Source organism: Corvus brachyrhynchos, unplaced genomic scaffold (assembly GCF_000691975.1).
Source record: "Corvus brachyrhynchos isolate BGI_N302 unplaced genomic scaffold, ASM69197v1 scaffold115, whole genome shotgun sequence".
In the NCBI taxonomy this organism is placed as follows: Eukaryota; Metazoa; Chordata; class Aves; order Passeriformes; family Corvidae; genus Corvus; species Corvus brachyrhynchos.
This window is the reverse complement of record NW_008239553.1, coordinates 15,019,889-15,042,789: the sequence shown is the minus strand read 5'-3', so window position 1 is coordinate 15,042,789 and position 22,901 is coordinate 15,019,889. Positions and strand designations below refer to the sequence as shown.

The window sequence follows — 22,901 nt, the reverse complement described above, 5'->3', positions numbered from 1 at the left end:
ACCACCAGAATTCATGTTTTCTCAAAACCAGAGGTTGGTTAAATGAATTATCTTTTTCAGTTCTGTTGCAAAATCAAAACAATCAGAAAGTACATTCATTTTATGTCAATGCAAAATACTTTTTTTTTTTTTAGCCAAAGTATATTTTCTTAGTTTGGATTCACAAAAAATACCTCATTGTGATTTTATTCATTTATTCCATGTAGCATTGGAAACATTTGGTCTTTTCAATTTTTTTTAAATTTAGTTCCAGCTTGATTTTTCAAAATGAAACTTCAAAAAATATTTCATTATTTATGAAACAAAATATTTTGCCCTAATAATAGCAAAAAAAGAGGTTTTAATTCTTCTGCCTCTTAGCGTTTTCAGATTCAACTCGTGTTAGTACAGTAGAAAAAGATATTTTTAATTAATAACCCCCCCCTAGATTTATATAAATGCTTATTTTGGTCTGTAGGTAAACATGCATCAATAGACAGTGTGTACCTTAATAAGAACATATTATTTCTGCAGGACTCCTTCATGATGACTGTACCTTCAGTGCACATGATAATCAGTGCTCACTAATTACTGAGAGCACAATATTGTGAGGGGGGAAAGTGGCATTGAAATGGAAAGTGCTGTTACGTGGTGTTATTACTGGAGCTCTTAGAGGGTCGGTCTTCAAACAATACTTGTTTTGTCATTTCATTAAAAAGCTTAGGGAGTGTGATAATGGAGCTTGCTGACAGCAAAACACATCTCTCACTAACACAGAAGGTGGCTGCAATGTCTAGGAAGACCTGCGTGACTGTAAGAACTGGAATCATATACAAGGGACAAAATGAATTCGTATCAAGTACAAGTATTCTTCAGGACTACTGAGAGTTTGTTAATTTGTGAGCTTACTGACTGGAAACAGCTGTGGTGGGGACACAGTGTTTGATCACAGAATGATTTATGAGTCACTGGTGTGATATGGCTGTGGGAGGGTCAGGTGTACCAGGTGACGATGGCTGCAGTAGTGTTGGAAAGCAGCTGTGTTATTTGATGGGCAGGAGCTATCTCATCTACAATAGCTCTAGGCATCCAAGGTCAAGAAAGATGATTTCAGAGTGAAAAAAATGTTTCAGAAGGACGTGTTCCATTTCTCTGCTCTAGTCCAATCTATCATAAAATTCTTGTTCATTTAGCTGAATATATGACATTTCATTGTAAAAGAAAAACGTTAGCAGGAAAACAGAAACTTTCCATGATTCAGATTAGGCATTAGAAGTTTCTGCCAAAATGGTCAGTAAAATCTGGAGATGAATGGGTTATGGCTTTTCCTGCTGTGGGCAAGCAGTGCAGTAATCCTGAAGATCAATTTGGAACATTTAGGAAAATAATTAGATTATGTGGTAGGCTGCAATTGCAGGTTAGATTTAGCAACCCATAGCATAAATTAGGCCTGATAGTTGCATGGTCCTACAAGGAGTTTGCTATTTTCTGCAGTATACTGCTCCAAGAGTTATTTACAGTTTATTGCAGTCTGCACTGAATACAGAAATTAGCTTCCATTTTACAATTTCTGATGTTATGAATTAATTTTAGTAAAAGTTGAAAGAAAACCTGTTTATGTTGTGATAAGAAAAACCAAAGTGCTAAGAATAAAATGCAGTTAAATAATGTTGTATGTCCCATGTAAGAGATCTATAATCTTGTTTTCCAAATATTTAGAAATTTATATTAAAATCATATTTATCACTAACTTCTGCTGAGGAAACTCAGCTCTGCTACAAGTCAGATCATAGGTGCCTTATTTTTTCTGTGTCTTGAATGATACATAGATTGCAGAACTGTATGGCAGAGGCAATTTAATATAAAATCCTCCATTTGTTCTATAACATTAGTTTAAGCTGTAACAAAAAACTGTATTTCTTTTCACCCGATTTGTCCCTATCAAGTAGAGATGTTTTTGCAAGCAACGTTTTATCTCAAGGTGACTGTTTAGGGTTGAAACTGAATTGATGCTGAGATACAAGTTGGGCGAAGGACTTAATTACCTGACACGGTTGAATCAGTGTAATTTGATTGCTGCTCTAATCAGTCACTGTAATTGTCTGCCTGAGCCTCAGTTAGAGGATAAGCCCACACAAGCTCTATTTCCACTCCACAGGGCTTCAGCAGTAATGCCAGTGTAAGGCACTGTTGTCTTTGCCATGCCTGGACATCCATTATTCTGGTGCTGTTTTCCACGTCCCCTGCCTCATAAGTGACTGTGGGACTGCGCTGTGAACGACATCAGACAGCTGATATGCCTTGTTTGTGGATATTTTCTTTCTTTTTAACATAAATCATTCAAGCCCTCCAGTTCACAGAATGACTCACACTGATGCTCTGGCTTAACCTAGCAGGGAGACATGCACCACCCTGAGTCCACAAGGAATGAACGTGAATAATTTCCTCATACAGCAATGACTCATAGAATATGTCTGTGTTGGACATTAGATGACTGACCATTGCTTCGGGAGACAAAACAGTTTAACTGTGAAATGCAGTTTGGTAAAAGTGGCTGTAATCATTACAAAATTACCAGATGAAACAAGTTTTAATCAGGGCAAGAAAATCCACACCATCATCTTGGTGAATTTAACAAAGTCTGCAAAAATTGATTATAGGTTGATCCTATTATTTAATCTTTTCAGTCTACACAAGTCTAGGACATAATTTAATGCAGTCCATATATTTTAGCTCAATTTTACTCTCATAGATGGTTCTGTCTTGGTAGCTGAAATTTACAGAAATACCCAGCTAGTAGTAAACAGCACCATGAAGAATTTCAGAGCAAATGGTTGTCATTTGCTAGTTAAAAACAAGAAAAAAATAATTTCTTATTATGGAAAATCATAAGGATTATAACACTTACAAAATGCTAACCCTATAAGCATTGCACTTACCATCCTATTAAAAAAAAAAAAAAAAGGCAGGAATATTGTTTTTAAGGTGTGGTTTTAGTCTGCCTTTACGTGCTCTGCTTTGACTTTGACATTGCATGCATAAGCGCTTCTAAAACTGTGATCCGGTAGGTGCTTTTAGAATGGGCTTCTGAGAAATCTTTGTGCCTGACAGGTATTTGATTTTGTAAAATCTGACAAAACAAGAGCATTAACCTCATCACCAGATACCAGTTTCTTCTTCAACTTTCTTTCTCACTCATGTGCAAGTAGTTTCTGTTTAGTCAGAACTCCTGAACAGTCAGACCTGAACTTTTCTCACACTGTAAGGTGCTGCAGGTTGCACATGTGCATTTGAGAAGTTTATTGAAGTCTTGGATTTGAGCTGAAATTCGTACGTTCATGCACTTCATGTTACGTTACTCTACCCAACTCACCTGCCGTATGCTTTAACCAAAGGGGTCATTTTTTGATACTATTCCTTTCAAAGAGAAGGTAAAAATTGGCCATTTTAGCAGATGAACTAATTCAAGTAAAAACATACCTTTCTTTTTGCGTATGCTTCTTTTAGGTATGAAAGGCAAGTGAAAATTTACATTTCTTCAACAGACAGACTCTACCTTTCTGTTTGTATGCCATGTAACACCTGAGAAATCAGACTAGATATCTTTAAAGTAAATTCTACAATTGAGAATTATATTCAACTCATGGAAAAAATTAGTTGAGGGAGAGAAAGGAGTAAATTTCTGTGTAGAAAAGACAAAACTGCATGTTATTGAAAAAGTTGCCAGGACTTGCTGACCAAATGCAAAATTTATCCTATTAGAAATATTTCTTTGGCTTCATTTTTCTTCTTTCTCTTCCATGCTCTCACTCTTCTCTCAGAGTAGTAATTTATTTGCTATCTCTTAAGAATTTAACTCTGTACCTTGTAACCTCCATGATTCACTGATTAAACTTAGCCATGTAAGTAACACTTGTAATTTAAAAATTCAGTTAAAAAATCAGCCTTAACTTCTAGCAAGTTGTCTAGAGTCATCATCTGTATTCTGATTACCACACCACTGTATACATAAGCATTCAGATGAAAGACCAGGGCTGTGGACCATAACCAATTAGATACGTCTCTTGCTGAGTGCATACAATAATACACAGGCCCAAATATTATTTTCCTACAGGGTGCCAAAAACTAAGATGAGAACAGACTAGATTATGTATCCTCCTATTTATATCTACTTTCACCCTCAAGAGAAGAATGGAATGTATATGTTTGTAACAGAAAAAAAGCACTTTTAGTGAGAGCCTAAGTTGCCTCGCATTCAGTATTTAATTACATATTCAGGAGACAATCTCCACTACACTTGGAAGAAGCAATTTTCAGAGATTATTACAGATAAGTACATAAAGTTTCAGGTGTTATCAGCAGTTTTTCTGAGATTTGTAATTCTTTATTAAAGAAGAATCTATGTCACTCAGCATTGACCCAAAGAAAAAATACCTATCCTTAGGCTCTGAGGAGATCTTAAATAGATGTTCCCTTTACATCCTGAATATGTATTGGAACTAAAATGAAAAGAGAGAAAAAGAACAAAAAGTGCTGTAAAGAAACATCAAAGGCCATTAGACAAAGAGCTTTTAAAAAGAAGACTAGCATATGGAAAATAATCAGGCACTGCTATATAGATAAGAATAATTTTGAAAGTAATAGAACATTCAAAAATGTGTAAAACTTGCCTGTGAGGTGTCTTCTCTTTAGTTAAAAGCTATTTTTAAAAGGTTTACCAAAGGAAAACCTCTCTGAATTTATTATTTTCAATGGAAAAATAACACTTACTTTTCATATATTGCACAAACAGGTAATGTCTGGTTGTTGCTGGCTGAAAAAATATATACAGATAAAAAGAGATCAGTGGCGATTTTAATACATCTGAATAAAACCACCAGAAACTCTGTGTGGCTTTGAAAGCAAGAGAACATTTTAATTAAATTGAAACATTGGTTGGCAAAAGAATGGCACTTAGATGTATCTCTTTAATGAGTTAATTTTACATTTAATAACTTAGACCATTTACCACTGAGATTGATGATTTTTTTCTTAAAGTAGTTGTTAAACAACATTCTTCTCCATTTAACCTTGTTAAATCTTCAAATAGATACTCTTGTATTTCTCCTTGATGCTAAAAATGGCTTCCCTGACAACATAGCATTTAGTTAATTTTTAAGTATTGAAAGTTTAAAGTGGCCTAAAATGCAGTGTCAGTCTGAACCTAAATCCAAACTGCTACAAATTGTAATGCTGTCTGAAATCTGGACTCATTTTGTGATGCACATCCTTCCTTTTAGGAATGCTTTCTCTAGTAAGTGAGCAGGAACACAACTTCATCCAGTCATCCAGCATTGCAGTATAGTAAGGATGCTGCAGAGCACAAACAGCACAAACAACATCTAATTTTAATTTCAAATTAAAGGGCCCATTAGGCTCTTCCTTGCTGTAGGCTCTTTGGAAAATTCAGTTACAAGGCATGCAATGCTTTATATATAGCATACCACAGCTTGGGTTTGGTCTAGCTCTTAATCTCCTATACTACCAGCTTGATGTGTTACAAGTAGGCTAATGTATAGCTACAATAAATTGCATTAGTCATTGAGGAATAAATTAAAATACTAGACTTGGGAAGTGTGTAATCCAGAGTAAGTACGATTGTAAATCCAGACATTATTAACTCAAATGTTAGTAGATACATTATCAATTAACTGCTAGCAAAAAGAGGTTATTAAATTGAGGCTGTTTTTTGAAGGTATTTCCAGACATTACCACATCTAAATTTTGTACCTTTTTTTCATTATCAACATTTGAGAATATATGAATCTGTAAATAAAAATTTAATAAACCATGCCAAAGCATGCAGAAATAAATATAAGAGCAAGTTCCTAGTTTATGTTTTTCAGTTCTGATTTTTGTTTTGAATTGCTGTTTTAAGGCTGCTCAGAATATTTGCCAGGGAACCAACTACTCATATTTTACTGAAAGAAACAAGTTCTTTACAAAAATAACCTGAATGCAGGTCATACTGGAGACCATATGCACCTCATTGGATTGATTAGAATTGGTATTTTCCAAGTACCTGGCCTGAACAAAGGAAATAATCTCATTTGTTTCTTAAAAATTTGCATGTTTTTGGTCCAGGTGGCATGTGATTGGTGAGATGAAAGACTGTTTTGTTCTTCCCAAGACTTGTCCAAATCACTGAATAGAATAAATATCATGTCCTTTTGGTAGATCTTCATCTCATCTTCACTTTGATGAGAAAGCATGGAACAAATTTGGACAAACAGCATGGGAACCAGAAGCCCCAACTGTCTTGCTGTGCCACACAGAGCAAACCCAGCAAAATCGTGCTTGACTTGGAAGAAAAACTAGATATCAGAAAAGTATATCAGTACTAGTAGCCACAAGATTAGATGGTTATCAGTTAGGAATGAGAAATCCATCCAGGAGTCAGAGAGACTTGGTGCTTTTTTTTGCTTGCATTTTTTTCTCTGAAAACAGGTTTAGGTTGGGGTTTTTTTGGGGGAAACCAACTATGCGAATTATGAAAATTTTTCATTTATATTTCAAGAGAAATTTCTGTTTATATTGTCTTATGCCAAGTTTATGGTACATCTCCCTGGAGCAATACGCCAGCACTTTGTTTTCAGAACTTGGCTAACTGAAAACTTCCGAAGCTTTTGCACAGGAGGAGTGACACACACACAGCAGAAGGATCCCTTGGCTAGAACAGGGATTGCACTGTGTTGACACAAACTGATTCACTTCCAACTCAAAAAACAGGTGAGTTTTCATGTTCATTAAGAGTTTGCAGGACAAGAGCTCTTGTATTGTGAACTTCTCAGATATTGCCTGAAATGAACACATTTCTGAGAGTGGGCTCTTATACTTTCACAGTGCTGTGTGGCATTGTACTGTGGGAGCCCAGAGTGCAGAGAATATTTCTCTGCCTGTTTTGAAGGCTTTTACCCCCTTGAACAACACTGTTTTTGACCTCCGTCCTTGGAAAATACTGCCTACGCTTATAGAACTAGAATCTACACTGGTGTAAACTAGGTGATAGAATACTACGTAAGATTGTCACAGGGTGAAAAATTTAGAGGTTTTGCGTTTGTTACTGTAGTAAATAGATAAAAGCAAAAAACATCAAAATGGAGGATTGTTGTTGTTCTGCAAACCTTCTTCTTCTTCTACTACTACTCCATATTCTGCAGTAAAAGTAGTTTGGGATGATTGGACAAAGAATTCCGCAGTTCCTGGCTGTGTTACTAAATAATTGGCAGAAAAGTAAAAATAATGTATATTTTTAATAACCATTGGTTAATTTACCTTTAAAAGGCTGTGTAACCTTGATAATTCAGCTTTCTCCTGCATTCCCTGCTTTGTGCTATGTCTGGATCATGCTAGTGACTCTGTTTCTCTGATAAGACTTAACAAACAACTATCAAGAAGCAGTGAAGGCTGAGTCCCGTTTGTCTCTCGAACTCCTGGCAAGGACTTTCCAAGATCTCTCCCATCAGGAGAGGCTTAATTACGGCACAATCAGTGTCATTGTACAATATGGGATATTATAAAGTAATAGAATATGTACACAGATGTTTACAAGTTTATCATCTTCTACCCTACTAGCCCTCAGATTGTGAAAATACTGGGAGGAACTCACAGCTAGCTTAGGTACACACACTCGTGCAGCAGTTTTGAGCATACAGACAGACATGATGACTTTGTTTCCTCTCAAAGGAAGTGTTCATGTCTTGTATATAATTAGCTCCACTATGAAGAAGACCTTAGAAGAAAAAGACTTGGTTCTCTTGTTAGACTTGTGGTTCGCTGGGGGGATGGGGTTGGTAGTGAGGTAGAAGAGTGGATTTTGCACTTAGTCATAAGCAGTGCTGGGAACAACTAAAACCATTAGTGTAGACTGGCTCTGTGTGGGATTCCATTACCAGCAGAGAAGGAGATATTCACAAACAGAGAGTGGTTTCAGAGAAATGTCACAGGGTGGAAATTCCATTCCTTTCCAAGCTCTGAACCGAGAAGCTCATTTTCCATTAGGGAAAAAGAAAGAAGAAAAATAAATTTCCATGCACCCCCTGTGCATCAAATAACACAACTAGACAGAGATGGGAATTACATTCCTGACAATGAGTGAAATTTTTTTTCCTTATGTGATATTTTATAATATCTGTCAAGAACTTTGGCATTAAATTCTACTGAAGAGGCACATAGGCAAGTTCAGAATAAACACCTATTTTTGAGGAAATTAATTGTTTCTTAAGGAAATCAATTGAGTTAGTATCTAGATAATCTGAAAAACAAGTTATACATAAAATTAGGTATCTTACTTCCCTGTCTTTTGTTGTTATCTCTGTGGTTTTACCTCATGCAATTTTAATGTTTGTTCCTTCTCTTCTTGTTGTATTAAGTACAGCATAATCGGAAGGACCCATTTGACTAAAGTGTATCTGACAATTCTTGATATATCTGATTTTTCAGCAAGTAATATATAGCAAAACAAAAACCTTCTTCATCTTACATTTTCAGTGGCAGTTAGCTAAAAATAGAGACAAGCAGCTATTCAGGTGCCAAGCTGTTTTTAATAGGATGCTATTTCTTAGGAAAGAGGGCTTAAAAATCTCTTTTAATTAAAGAAGGAGGAAAGAATACTAATAAACTAGAGCACTTGCCCTGTAACAGTAATATGTATTAGGTGCTTTATTTGCATTATATGGCTATATAAAAAACTGGTAACTGTAAGAGTATACACAGAAACTCCACCTCAAAAATATATAAAACTGCATCTTCACTCCCTCACAAATACACATGTAATGATACCAATACAAAGATACATGCACAAAAAAAATGGTGCTTATTATAACACTATATAGGTTTAATTGACTTGATAAAGAGTAATTGGAGCCATACTGAAAATTACTAACTTCTCCTAAAGTTATGGAAAGTGTTTGAAATGCTCTGCCTTCCCATCATAAGACCCGCAGGGCAGAGGCTGTCCTCATTTATGTCTTTTCAGATTTTATTTAGGAAATTGAAACAGAATTATTTCCACTCTCAGTTTTTGGCCTCCAATTTGGAAGACTTAGTGCTCTACAGTCAATGGCAGAAGGAAGGCAGTTCTGTGGGGCTATTCAAAACATCTGTGTCAAAAGTCAAACTGCTGCCCTATTTTATGTGCTCTGAATCACCTTACAGAAGATTCCTATATGTCCCCATTAATACATATAACTTAGGAAGCCTGCTCACCTGTGTAGAAACTTAATGTAACTGCATATAAATTGGTCAGTACTATGAACATTTCTTTCTGCAAAACTGGGAACTTATAGGTATGCACATCACAGTCATGAAATAATAAATGCCACTGAATCATTTTTACTCTGCTGTGTTTATTTGCAATTGAACCTTGTCTTGTACATTCTCTTTCTGCTGTCCTCCATATTTATGTTTATATGACTGAGAACATATACACGTTACCTTCTTTCTCCTTTGAAAATCTGACATGACATTAATGATTTACTTTTCCACATAAACCCTTCTCTGCCCTACCCCCACCTGAATAAAGAAGCAGAATTTGGAAACATTGTATTAGAAATTACTTTTTGAGTCCCTCAGTCTAGCTTCCTTTTATAGGCAACCATTAAATCTCTTTTGTAAAGTCATAAGGTGCCATCCTAAAGCCAGTGAGGTTATTTACCCCATTACTGCTATTGTAAGGTTATTTTGGAACCTGAGTTTCCTGATGGTTGGAAATTTTCTTCTAATTTACACTCTAAATGTGTTCATAGCACATACATCTACTTGTGTCTTGACTATCATTAGTCTTAATCTAAACAATATCTTACTTCCTCTCTGAAGGATTTCTCTAACTAATGTCTTTCTAGTCAATTGAATTTGTTCTTTGTCTTTTTACACAAGCCTATTTTTTCAGTTTAGTATTTTTAGTTTCTTGTAATACATGCTCTTTATTCCTTTTGTTCTAGGAGTTCTTTGGATTGTCCTGTCATCAAAGTATAAATAATTGCCAGCGGTAGCAAGATTCTAAGGATAAGAAGGGAAGCTAGGCTTCTTTACTCAGTCTAAAAAAAATACAACAAAATACTTACACCAAACTTGCTGTCAACCCTCAGTTTTTTAGAAGGACGGATTTCACGAGTGGTACATGCAATTTTTTTGATATTTTGAACTTTTAGAAGAGAGGCTGCTATACAAAAGATATATGAGAAATTTGCTTGTTATAGTGAAGCCTCCATGATGAGAAAACCTTGCAATAGATCCTAATGACGATATTAATTTATCTCTGGTTGTTGTACAGTGTGCAGATTTTGCATCTCTTGACAGAGAACTTCATCTCAGAGTAATATTTTTCTAGGCCAATAAGGACTATGTTGCAGTTCTGCTTCTACCTGGTTCATATGCACCAACTTGCTTGACTTTAGTGATGGGAGATGTCTAAACCTGGTGCACATGAACAACCACATTAGTTCCATAGCAAAAGATGTATAGGTATCAAAAGTTGTGTTATAACTTGTATAAAATTATGATTATACGATATTGAAGTCTACCGAGATTCATCAAGATTTTATGAGTTCTGCTCAGAACAGGTTAAATTTAAATACTTAGATTTGTGTATGTATAAAAATGTACATTTATGTAAATAAAGACATTTAGACATTATTTTAATTTTGTCTTTCAGCACTTGGAACACTACAAAGCCAGAAAGATTTTAATGGATTTAATGGAATAATGTTAATAAAACACTGATATTTTGGTTGCTGCTAAGTTGTATTTACCCTAAGTCAAGGACTTCTCATTCTGCTCTGCACTGCTGTGGCCTCACTTTGATTATGAGCCTAATTAATTAGGCTCATAATCAATAAGAATAAGGAAATAGAAAGAGTCACTATAATAATGGATGAGAAATGTTTTCACATCCACAGATGGGAGTTTTGAAAATCTTTAAACAGGTGAAATCAGAGCATTTAAAACCTTAAATCTACAATTGGACTTTGTTTTTAGAAGTAGCAGTCACTGTGGATATTGCAATTTTGTCTGCACTTGATTGAAAAATCCAGGTCTCTGGGGTGCTTATTAGTGGCTACATCAGTTATTTTTGGTTCTGACTATTTCTGTGCATCAGGTCCCATATATTTTGAGATAATTGGTCAAAATGGCATTTAAATTCAAACAGCTGCTATGGCCCTTCTTTTAACCATTAAATACTATTCCAGCCAACTTTATGGTATCCATTTAACTTAAGGGCACAGGTCTCAGTAGCAGAAGTTAAACTGTAACAGTCTGACTGTGCTGACACAGGAGCCTGCAAGGAATGTGTCCCTGTGGGCAAGAAGGGCAATGGGATCCTGAGCTGCATTAGGAAGGGCATGGCCAGCAGGTCGAGGAAGGTGATCCTGTCCTTCTACTCAGCCCTGGAGTGCTGTGTCCAGTTCTGGGCTTATCAGCAACAGAGAGACATAGAGCTCCTGGAGCAGGTCCAATGAAGGGCAGCAAAGTGATTAAGGGATTGGAACAGGTCACTTATGAGGAAAGGTTGAGGGAGCTGGGCCTGTTTATCCTGGAAAAGGCTGAGAGGGGGTGTTATCCATATATACAAGTATCTGAAGAGTGAATGTCAAGAGGATGGAACCAGGCTCTTCTGGATTTTGCCAAGTAATAGGACGAGAGGCACAGGAAGTTCCACCTGAACATGAGGAAAACTTCTTTATTGTGCAGGTAACCAAGCACTGGAACAGATTGCCCTGAGAGTTGTGGAGTCTCCCTCACTGGAGATTTTCAACACCTACCTGGATACAATCCTGAATAACCTGCTCTACTGGATGCTGCTTGAGCAGGGAGGTTGGACTACATGATCTCCAGCGGTCCCTTCCAACCTCAATCATTCTGTGATTAGAAGATTCTGTGATAGCTGATGGTGAGATCATTTCTTGCACCTGAAGCCCTGTACCTCCTTTTCTTCTCTCCTGTGTGCACCTTGTCTTTGTACCCCATTCCTCAGCTGGCCATGTAAAGCTGATAGAGCTACTCTGTCCCATGCAGAAGCCATGTCCCTCCAGAACGGGACTGTATTTCAGAGGTGCAGGAAGTGCAGATGGATGGGAAGTCAGGACCAGCAAGCCATGGAGATCATTCTGCTTGGCTTCCTGTGCTCAAGCCCTTCACATACAGACAGGTTTCAAGCACATAGTGGGGAGGAGAGGAAAGCAACTTGACTGAGTCCCTTATGGGCCTAGCATGATGCAGAATTCCTGGGGATTGGATTTGGAGTCCTTTTATGTGGACAGTTAGGAGGTCTGGGTTTAAGGACATTCTATCATATGTCACACAGGCCTAGAAGCACTGCATACAGTATTGCCTAAATACTTTTAGAAACTAACATAACAAAGTCATTTCCTGAGCATGTATTTTTAAGGTTTTAAAGTCTAAAATATTTTCATTAATTAATTTTAATTGTGGGAAAATTTGAGTTTAAATTGGACATTAAATATAAGTAGAAAACTAGGAGTCACCATCAACGGAAAATGAATTAAAAAACAAATATCAATTCATATATTTTAGTTTAAAAAAAAACCAAACCACACAAAATCAACCTGTTAAGGACCACAAGTTACCTGTTGCTTTCTTCATGTTGTTCTTCTCAGAGTCGGTCATCCAAGAGACATTATCCTGGCATCATGGGTTTGAATTTCATAACTGACTTGAAGAGAGTGGGAAGGATTTTAATTTTTCAAAAAAACAGCAGGTGGAAAGTGACTTGGTAAAGATGAGAGCTGACTGAAAAAAAAAAAAAAAAGCAGCTGCCTACTCTTTACCCAATGCCTGCTCTTTGGAGCAGCTGAAACTGAACATTTTGACAGTAAAGGATGCAGCTTGTTTTCCTTCATGCTCTATCATCTCACCCAGCAGTATTAACAGCATACGTCAACCAGACTGTCTTCAACAAAGAACATGCTAAACATGTACAAGCTGTTCTGCATCAGATAGGCTGCAATGCACTAACTGCTAAGAGTCGAGGACCTCTCCAAATGTACCTTTTGTTTTGCAATTAGCTTATGGTTTCTCAAGCAGGAAGTCAGCTTCAGGGGTGGTGGCTTTTCTGCAGCTAAGATAATCAACATAGGAATTGTCTGATCTTTGTAGGTTTTTAAACAGATATTTTTGTGCAGAGTCAATGGATAGAGTTAAGTGTGTCTGGCACTATATGAAAATTTCTCACAAAGCTATAAATAAATGGATGTGGAAACTACTAAAACGATAATTTCTTCACATTCCAACGTTGTTGCGTTTTTTCAATCTGTGTATTTTAATTCTGTATTGAGTATTTGTATATTTATGAATGATTGAAACCAAAGAGGAAATAGTATGCTTATGCAGTAATATGCTAACTTTTTTTCCTCTTGCCCTGGCTTCAGCTGGGACAGAGCTCATTTTCTTCTCAGTAGCTGATGCAGTGCGGTGCTTTGGATTCAGTAGGAGAATAATGTTAATAAAACACTGATATTTTGGTTGTTGCTAAGTTGTACTTACCCTAAGTCAAGGACTTCTCGCTCTGCTCTGCACTGCTGTGGCCTCACTTTGAGTTCTATGTGCAGTTTTGATCACCACAATATAAGAAAGACATTAAGCTATTAGAGACCATCCAAGGGAGGTCAACAAAGATGGTGCAGGGCCTTAAGGGACAGCTATATGGCTGAGGTCACTTGGCTTGTTCAGCCTGGAGAGGATCCCTGAGAGGAGACCTCATAACAGTCTGCAACTTCCTTGTGAGGGGAAGAGGAGGGGCAGGCACTGATCTCTTCTCTGTGGTAACCAGTGACAGGACCTGAAGGAATGGTATGAAGCTGTGTCAGGGAGAGTTTAGGTTGGATATTAGGGAAAGGTTCTGCACCCAGAGAGTGTTTGGGCACTGGATCAGGCTCCCCAGGGCAGTGGTCACAGCACCAACCTGACAGAGCTCAAGAAGCATTTGGACAATGCTCTCAGGCACATGGTGTGACACTTGGGAATGGTGCTGTGCAGGGCCAGGAGTTGGATGTGATGTTCCCTGTGGGTCCCTTCCAACTCATCATATTCTGTGATTCTTGACTTTTCAGTGTCTCATCCTCTGCCAGTGAGGAGGCACACAAAAGATGGCAGGGAGCGTAGCTGAGACAGCTGACCAAACTGGCCAAAGAGATATTCCATACCATAAAAAGCTATGCCAAATATATAAGCTGGGGGGAGTTACCTGGAAGGGGGCTGATTGTGCTTCAGGAATGGGCTGAGCATTGGTCAACATGTGGTGAGAAATTGTATTCTCTGCACTTGTCTTTCTTGTGATTTCTCTCTCTCTCTCTCATTTACTTTTATTATTACTATTATTATTATTATTATTATTCCTTTGTTTCAGTTATTAAACTGTTCTTATCTCAACCCATGAGTTCTATTTCCTTTTCTTTCCTGATTCTCCTCCCCATCCCATCAGTGGGTGGAAGGGGAAGCGAGCAAGTGGCTGTGTGGTACTTTGTTGCCAGCTGGGGCTAAACCATGAACATGAACTCGGGAAGTTTGGTTGTTTGAAGATTACACAATGTAGGTTATTTAAATAAGTATCTGACTGGTAAAAGAAAAATTCCTACAGCAGTCCTACAGCTGTGATACTGGAGCTGCTGGATGCCAGTCTTCCATTCCTGGCAAAATTTCTTCCAAAAGCATGTTCAATTCATAGCCTGTTTCTATTGGAAATATCTCATTCTCATTTTCTCTATTTCTTTCTGCCAAAAACAAATATCACAATCTGAAAAGTGCAGTATTTCATTACTATGTTGTATTCCTTTTTTATAAATTATCATTTATTATTATCTATTTTTGAAGGAAATATGGATTATAAACATTTATTTGATAGAATACAGGACTCACAAGATACTGTGGCAACTTAAGAGTAAATTAAAATTGGATGTAGCGTGGGAAGTTAGGATGACACATAGTGTTTTCACCTTGACAGCCTTTCACTGGAGGTGGCACAGCAGAAGATCTTGACACATCTTGACACCAGCATGAATGCCTTCAGGTGGAAGGCAGGTAATTGTTTTCAATGCAGTAAGAATCTAAACTGATCTGTAGTCATGAGACAAAAAAAAGAAAAAGAAGAAGAAGAGTTTCTGTATTTCCTAGATGAGTTCTGATCTCATCTGTATTTTTAGAGGGAAAGTAAGTAGCTAAAAATAAAATAAATTTTAAAATAACATATATAAAAATAGCTATATATACATAATTAGAACTACTTTTCCTAGTAGAGTAAAGATGTGGAAAAAGTCCAGCATGGCAATTTGAAAATTTGAGATATTTGGAAATGTCATGATAAAAACAGTGCAAAATTCCAGAGATTACAAAGAATGGGAGAAATTTAAGTATAGAGCAGTAGGTTCTATTTGCATGTTTCATTAGCTGTCTCATAAAGCTTTTCTGTTCTTTTTTCTTCTGAGTTGTTGCCTTCTCATTCTCAATGTATTTCACCTTTTTCAGTTTTCTGAAATAATTGAAAATAATAGGTGAGCAGGCAATTCTAATATTTTAAAAGAAACAGTTTTAATACGTGAAATTTCAAGTTTATTTTGGGGGAATTGCTGACTATGTTGCTACATTAAAACATTCAGTTATCATTTATCTAAGGTGAAGGGAGAGATAACACAGTTAAAATATACATAATGTAATACTTAGGTAATAAAGCTACAAGAATATATGATGAGATGTAATAAAGAAAAGATTAACTACTGGACAAAACTCAGCTGGGAAGTGCAGACAGTTTCCAAAGCCTGCAGGCTTACACAATGAAGCCACATACATGCATGTCAGCAAGGGAGGCTGCAATGCCATGGGCCTGTGGTGCTGCCCCCAAATGACAAAATCTGTGCCCTCAGCCTGGGTCACCAGACATACCTGCACTGCAGAGATCCAGTCCACACAGTCATACACAGAAAGCTGACCTGAGCTTCTCTGCATTCGAAACATGCCCAGTCTGTAAAACATGAAGATCCACCCACAAATAATAGAAAGGTATCTATATGTGTAAGAGTATTCAGAATTGTGACTCTGTAAGTAACAAGACAGTTTCAAAACATTTACATACATTTCCTATGACAGTGAGATGTCGGTGCTTTTTGTAAAAGTAACTGTAATGAAAACAGGAGTAATAAATGTGACCATGCTACTGCCACCTACAATGACACTGCACATTTGTGTGTGGTTTTCTCTAAAACTTTGCCAGTAGACTAATTCAGATCCAAAAATGGGTGGTAAAGAAGTTATATTGTGGTGTCCCAAATCAGTTGCCATTGTCTAAATCAATGTCTGGTTTTACTCCATGTTTACTAACAAATCCCTACCCATGAAAATATATGTGGTGCATTGGCTGAACAGTTTGTGTGAGCTTATTTGAAGATATGCTCTCTTTGCTGATTTGCTCTCCAGTATGAGCTGGACTCCATAGCCACTAGAGGTCTTTGTACTCACTATAAGGTAACAGGATCAGGCCATATATAGAGAAGTATGTCTAAGTCACAAAGTACCACTTTTTCTACTCAGTTAGAATTACTGATGCTTTAGGAAAAAAGAGGTTGTGTAGGTCAGTAGGAATTGTGTAACTGATGAGTATAGGATGCCTAGGGGAAAAACTAAGGAAGGAAACCCTGTGTATGCTCTTCAAAGTAAATTAGCTCAGAACCACACATCAGGTTGCTGCTCCTAGGCCAAGGAGTGCACTTAGATATGCACAGCAGAGCCCTCCAGTGACGTGTACCTCACCGTTCAGTCTATGAAATGAAACAATTTCATGTACAGATTTTATTTCTTCAAATACTCTCTCCCTGTTGGTGTATTTAACCAGCTTATTTCTGTCTCAGTGCACACACGAAAATCCCATTACATAAGAGAAACAGAGAAAGGAGTTAAAGAAAGGCAATCCATGGCTTCTGTTCTCTGCTGTTTTCCAGTAAAGTTCTCTTTTGAATTGGCAGAAGAAATTCAGTTACTGCTTGGTTTTGCCCAACCCAGCTCTAGCCCTAGATACAGCAGCACAACCCTCAAGCCTGCACTGACTTCCTAAAGCTACACACATTCCATTGCAAAATGATCTAGTGATCATCCTACCTAGAGATACATTACATTTGTAATTTGTTAAAATTCTAAGGCTATTGTGACAGTACTTTGATACAGTTGATCTGTAGTGATGAACAATACTCCTGTAACATTTAAATCCTTAAGCACCCTTCAAACATTCAAAAAACCAAAGGACACTAATTGTGTAGGCATTGCTTTAAGCTTAAAAACCTTTTTATGCATGAAATTAAGTCTTCATCAAGAAAATAACTGTTGAAATCTTAATACCTCTCAATGACAGCCACATTTGAAGAGCAATTTTACAGAATAATGATCCTTGTTGCATAATTTGGACAGACATTTGTTCTCATTTTAATTTCCCGTACACTGCTTGCTTTACCATCTCTCCTTCCCACACCGATTAAAAGGGAGAGATCAAAAGTCAGAAGAGAAAAAACATCAAGTTTGGGCCTGGAGTTAAACTTCTAAAGGCTTCAGCACAGCTCCTACTTCAGACATGCTATGGCATATCTGACTAAAGCATTGGGTGCTTCATAGAAGATTTGGGCAGCTGCATTCCACCTGAGGTCCCACTGCAGTCACAAGTCCAAAATAGCAGCTTTAAACCCACTCACCTTCTACCCAGGACTAGAACATCTAAACTACCTGTTCTTTGATTTTTATATTCTTGAGGCATCTAAAATACTAACCTAGCCAAATGATATGCCAGAAGAAGAGGCATTTTTTCTTTCTATTTTACCTCATACTGAAGGTTGTCTGAAATCTAGAAATTAGTTCCTTATTCTAAACCTTGCTCAGTAATGATCTGGCAAGCTTCCTCAAAGTAAGTCTATAGGACTGGGTAGACTGTAAAATGGAGTATCAGGTTCTTGCTTTATTATCAGCTGGAGGAGAGGTTTAAATCCATCTTTTATACAATTTCATAACAGTTACAGACTTTGCCAAGGAATGCAATGTTCACTTTTTTGTGCCGAAAAGAATCCAACACACATAATTCTCCCATTAGAAAAAATGTCTAACAATCAGTTGTTACTCTTAGTACATAAATTGCTGGATTGTGATATACAACAGGGTCACACTAGAGAATATAAGTTATTTCTTTAAACTCTATGATAATCTATGAAAATTTTTGTGTTGCCATAAATAAGTAAGTAAATAAATAAGGCATCTTATCCTTCTGGAAAATTTGTGACAAGTTTGTGACACAAGATATGATGTTTAGTGTCTCATCTAACTTTTGCCTTGGGGTCTGCCCAAGTCAGTGCCTTTGTACTTGCAACTGACTGAGGATTTCAGCAGGTGAGCTGGGCCCATGTAGTTTTTGAAGCACTTCTGATCTCAAGTATTCTATAAATGTGGAGTAATAAAAGAGAAATTTAATTTTCCTTCCATGTGCAGAATTATACCAGTCTGAAGCTTTTCTTTCCTCCCAAGGAAGTTTTATTAACCATTAAACTCTAGAACCATAGGTCTTCAGAATGAATGTGTTGTCTCAGTAATGCATCCTCAGCATGATTGCTTCAATGGATCAAAACCATATCTCTTCAGAGAAGGAACCTCTGCTGGGTTTGCATGGCAAGGTTGTGGCAGCAGGGGGGCTACAATGAAGGTTTCTGTGAGAAGCTGCTAGAAACTTCCCCCATGTCTGACAGAACCAATGCCAGCCGCCTCCAAGATGGACCTGCCTCTGGCTTAGCCCACCAGCAACAGCTGTAAGGCCTCTGGGATAACATATTTAAGATGGGGGGGGAAACTGCTGCAGAGCAGTAGCTGGACACAGGATTAAGAATATGTAAAGGAAACAGCTCCACAGACACCATGGTCAGTGAAGAAGGGGGGGCAGGAGGTGCTCCAGGCACTGGGAAATCTCCCGGTAGCCCTTGTGAAGACCTTGGTGGGGCAGGCTGTCCATCTGCTGCTGCTGTCCATGGTGGAACAGATGTCCACCTCCAGCTGATGAAGGACCCCATGCCAGAGCTGGTGGATGGCTGAAAGAGGTGGAAGTCCACACTGCAGCAAGCTCCTGGCAGGATCTGTGGCCCCACGGAAGGAGAAGCCCACGCTGGAGCAGGTTTGCTGGCAGGACTTGTTACCCTGGCAAGAAAGGTATGCTGTATACTGCTGTACTTTTGAGAGCTGTTCCAAAATCTCATTGGAAAAACTTATTTGACTGTAGCACTAGTGAATGTAAAAAACAAATTCAATTAATGCTTTTCACAAAATCCAAAAAGTTTTAGAATATTTCAGACATAATACTGATGATTTGTAGCATAGAATATTCAAACCTAAATGACTTAGCTTTCATAATCTGTCTCCAAGAAATCTGGAGCAAGTTAGATGTAGAATTAACAATTTATACAATTAATACTAAAGTTTTAAGATTGTTGTATCTAGTTTTCTGCTATAGTCTCTTTAAAAAACCCTGAAATAACAGGAGGGCAAATTGAGACAAATCCATAACCCAAAAAAAACATGGGTTAAATTAAAGTAAATTAATTAAAGTAAATTAAAATAAAGTATTCTATCCTCAAACCATGGTTCAGAGGAAATTCTCTCTAACCTTATTTTCTTACTTCAAATACACTTTAAATACTTTTCCTCACAATTTTCTTCATCTGGAAATAGTTTTCATCAGGTTAGTCACAGAAGTAAGAGATATAGTTAACCTTAAATATTGATGGTATTCAGGTATCCAGATTGTTTTACTACTGACATAATTCATAATTGTTGCAAGTAGGGACATCATTGCATAAGACTGGTCACCTCTCAGCACCTTCAGTCTTGGGCAAAATTCTTTACTGAAAAAAAGATAAAGCAGCAGGGCAAGTGGGAGATGGAAAATGAATATAACTAACATAAGTGCAGGCTGAAGAACATGAAAAGATGACAACTGGGAATTTGAGTAAATAATTCCTCATTAAGAGAGAAAGCCAGGAAGAGACAAGAACGAGTAAGGATGTTCAGAATATACTGTGCTAGTAGTCAGACTCTGAGGACATCAATGCATGAACCTCCTGTGTGCAGCTACTTCTCAGACTTTCTCCTGAATGGTGTGGCCTGGCTTTCTCCCCATATGGTCTTTATTTTTCACAATCTGCCCTTATGGTCTTTCTTCCCTCAGCTTGTCTGTTGAAGAAGTAAGACAAAAGAAGTCCTTGTACTGCTAGAATGAGGGGTACCTACACTTCCTCCCACCAAGTTCTGAGTTTGTTCAGGGAGGGGTACTTTAGAGTAAGGTCTGGTTTTTGTGCTCCTCATGTTACCCTGCTCTTTGGAGTAGCTTGGTTTTGCTTCCTCTGGCTGATTTTCTGGTTGGTTTGACCACTGACTGTTCTGAGGGGTTACTGAAATGAGATTATTAGTATGCATTTGAGTTTTCTTTCAAAGATCTCATTTCTGTAGTGGCTTCCAAAATTCACAAAATACCACACTAAATGTAGGTCCTCATATTTTGGTTTTTTCTTCCAAAATGTAAACATATACCTGTATAAGAATAATGAAAAAAGCGTCTGTGTGTGGAAGCAAACATTTGTGTATAACAAGCAAAGATTTTGATGATGAAAGGGAATGATGTAATTTACTTCACTCAGGACATGATTTCACCATAGCTGCATAAAATTAGAACTATTTAAAATGCCGGAACCTTGGCATGTCAATTCTGAGACAATTCAAGGCACGGGGAGGACAGGAGGAAGATGCCAAATAGCTATTTATTTTTCCTAACTTGATTTCAAAAGAATGTAATAGATTTGAGTTGGGATGCTACAACTGGTTCCAAAACTATAGCTCTTATTTGCAAAGTAATTTTTCCTGCTTCAGTCTCTACCTGCAAATGAAACAGAAACATGCTAAAATACTCACCTAAAGAATATTAAAATATTTGACAAATGGTTTTGACAAAATTTGGATAATACTGTCATCAATTACATAATCCTTTTGCAGGATATATTGTTAAAAAATGCAGCATATACCATCATAACGTGTTTCTTCTTATGTGAATTCTGAACAGAAAATACTTGGCATGAAAAGTTCTGATATAATTATCCGATCACAGCTCCCTCTTGTGTAATTCATAATTACTACAAAAAACTAAGTTGGAATAGAGATTGTTTAAATTAAATTTTATGGTAACTATTTACTTGATTCCTTTACTTTTATTTTTCTCATACTTAGAGAAATCTAGTGATGTTTTGTATTGAAATTTTGTTTTTCAGTTTTGTTGAAATTTTGTATTTTCATGCCATTTCAATGCCAGGACGAATAATAATACTTACAGTAAGGTTACACTAAAACCACATTTAGAGAAATATTGTTTTTGTACAATGACAGGATTTTGACATCCATAATCAAAATCATGGGGGTTTGCTTAAGAAAATTCATATCTAATGTGCTTTTTAATACTGCTGCTAGGTCTTTCTTCTATACAATTTGTTAGAGGGTTTTTTTCTGTTTCCATTTTGCTGACATTTGGAAAAATTCTAGCTATTCTCTTTTTATTCTCTAGTTTTTGGGTCCATAGGTGTTCAGAGCACTGTAATGACCTTGTTATCATTCTGTGTCTAAGCTTTGTGGTAATCTTTGTCTTTCTCTCAGTGAAGTAAGACTCGCTTTAGAACTAGTAACAGAATACTCATAAGGGAAAAGCTGGAAAGCTTATTTTTGGTATGGTGCTTTTTTCTGACTACACAGAAAGACTGCATTTGGTTAACTGTAGTGTTGTTGGCACTTGAAGAGTTACTTCGGAATAGAAAATTTTTTAAAAAAAGCAAAGAAAAGAAAAAAGGAAGGAGTTCTTCCTATTATAACAGAGTGCAAAGCCCAGAATGACCCTGCTGGAAGAGTTGTCTGAGTTCACTGTACGGAACGGGTAAGGGAACCAAAATTTAGAAAGTACAAGCAAGCTTGGTGCTAATGGTTCAAGTGGTTAAATTTCAGAGTGTGGCTTTGTCTACAGAAAATGATGGAAAAGATGGATCCCCTCAGGCAGACCTGCACAGAGCCCGGTTAATGGCGGGGAAAGCAAGGCCGCTGGCGGAAGCAGATGGGAAGAACCTCGACCTTTCTTCTATGCCGATACGCAACACCCTGACCACCAGGTACAGTGGAGTCCAGTTTACCCACAAAACTGTGGTGGGCAGCTGTTTTTATTTGAAACTTATTTTCGGAGAAAGAGACGCTTGTTTCCAAGTAATCAACCAACCAAACCACTGACCCAACACCTGTGGGGTGAGGGGCGGGCACGTGTTGGGGATCACACCATCACACAATCACAGAATGAACTAGGTTGGAAAAGACCTTTAAGATCATCTAGTCCAACCTATGACCTAACACCTCCTCATCAACTAAACCATGGCACTGAGTGCCACGTCCGGTCTTTTTTACAACACGTTCAGGGATGGTGACTCCACCACCTCCCTGGGCAACCTATTCCAATGCATGACGCGCAATCGCTCTTTCCGTGAAGAATTTTTTTCTAACGTCTAACCTAAAATTCCCTTGGTGCAGCTTAAGACTGTGTCCTCTCATTCTGTCAGTTGTTGCCTGACCGACCCCCACCTGACTACAACCACCTTTCATGTAGTTGTAGAGAGTGATAAGGTCACCCCTGAGTCTCCTTTTCTCCAGGCTAAATAACCCCAGCTCCCTCAGCCGTTCTTCAAAGGGCTTGCGTTCCAAGCCCTTCACCAGCCTTGTTGCGCTCCTCTGGACACGTTCAAGCATCTCAACGTCCTTCCTAAACTGTGGGGCCCAGAGCCGGACACAGTACTCAAGTAGGAGGGGGTATGGGCTGGGGGGGATGATGGAGATGT

General features: G+C 37.6%; 1 long non-coding RNA gene across 1 annotated transcript; it reads left to right on the top strand.

Annotated features, from left to right (window-relative positions):
* The first annotated feature begins 7,635 nt into the window (after nt 1–7,635).
* On the top strand, nt 7,636–13,249 carry LOC108448605. The gene is made up of 2 exons (XR_001864562.1): nt 7,636–11,908; nt 12,636–13,249. It is a non-coding gene; the product is annotated as an uncharacterized LOC108448605 (long non-coding RNA).
* Nucleotides 13,250–22,901: the final 9,652 nt, after the last annotated feature.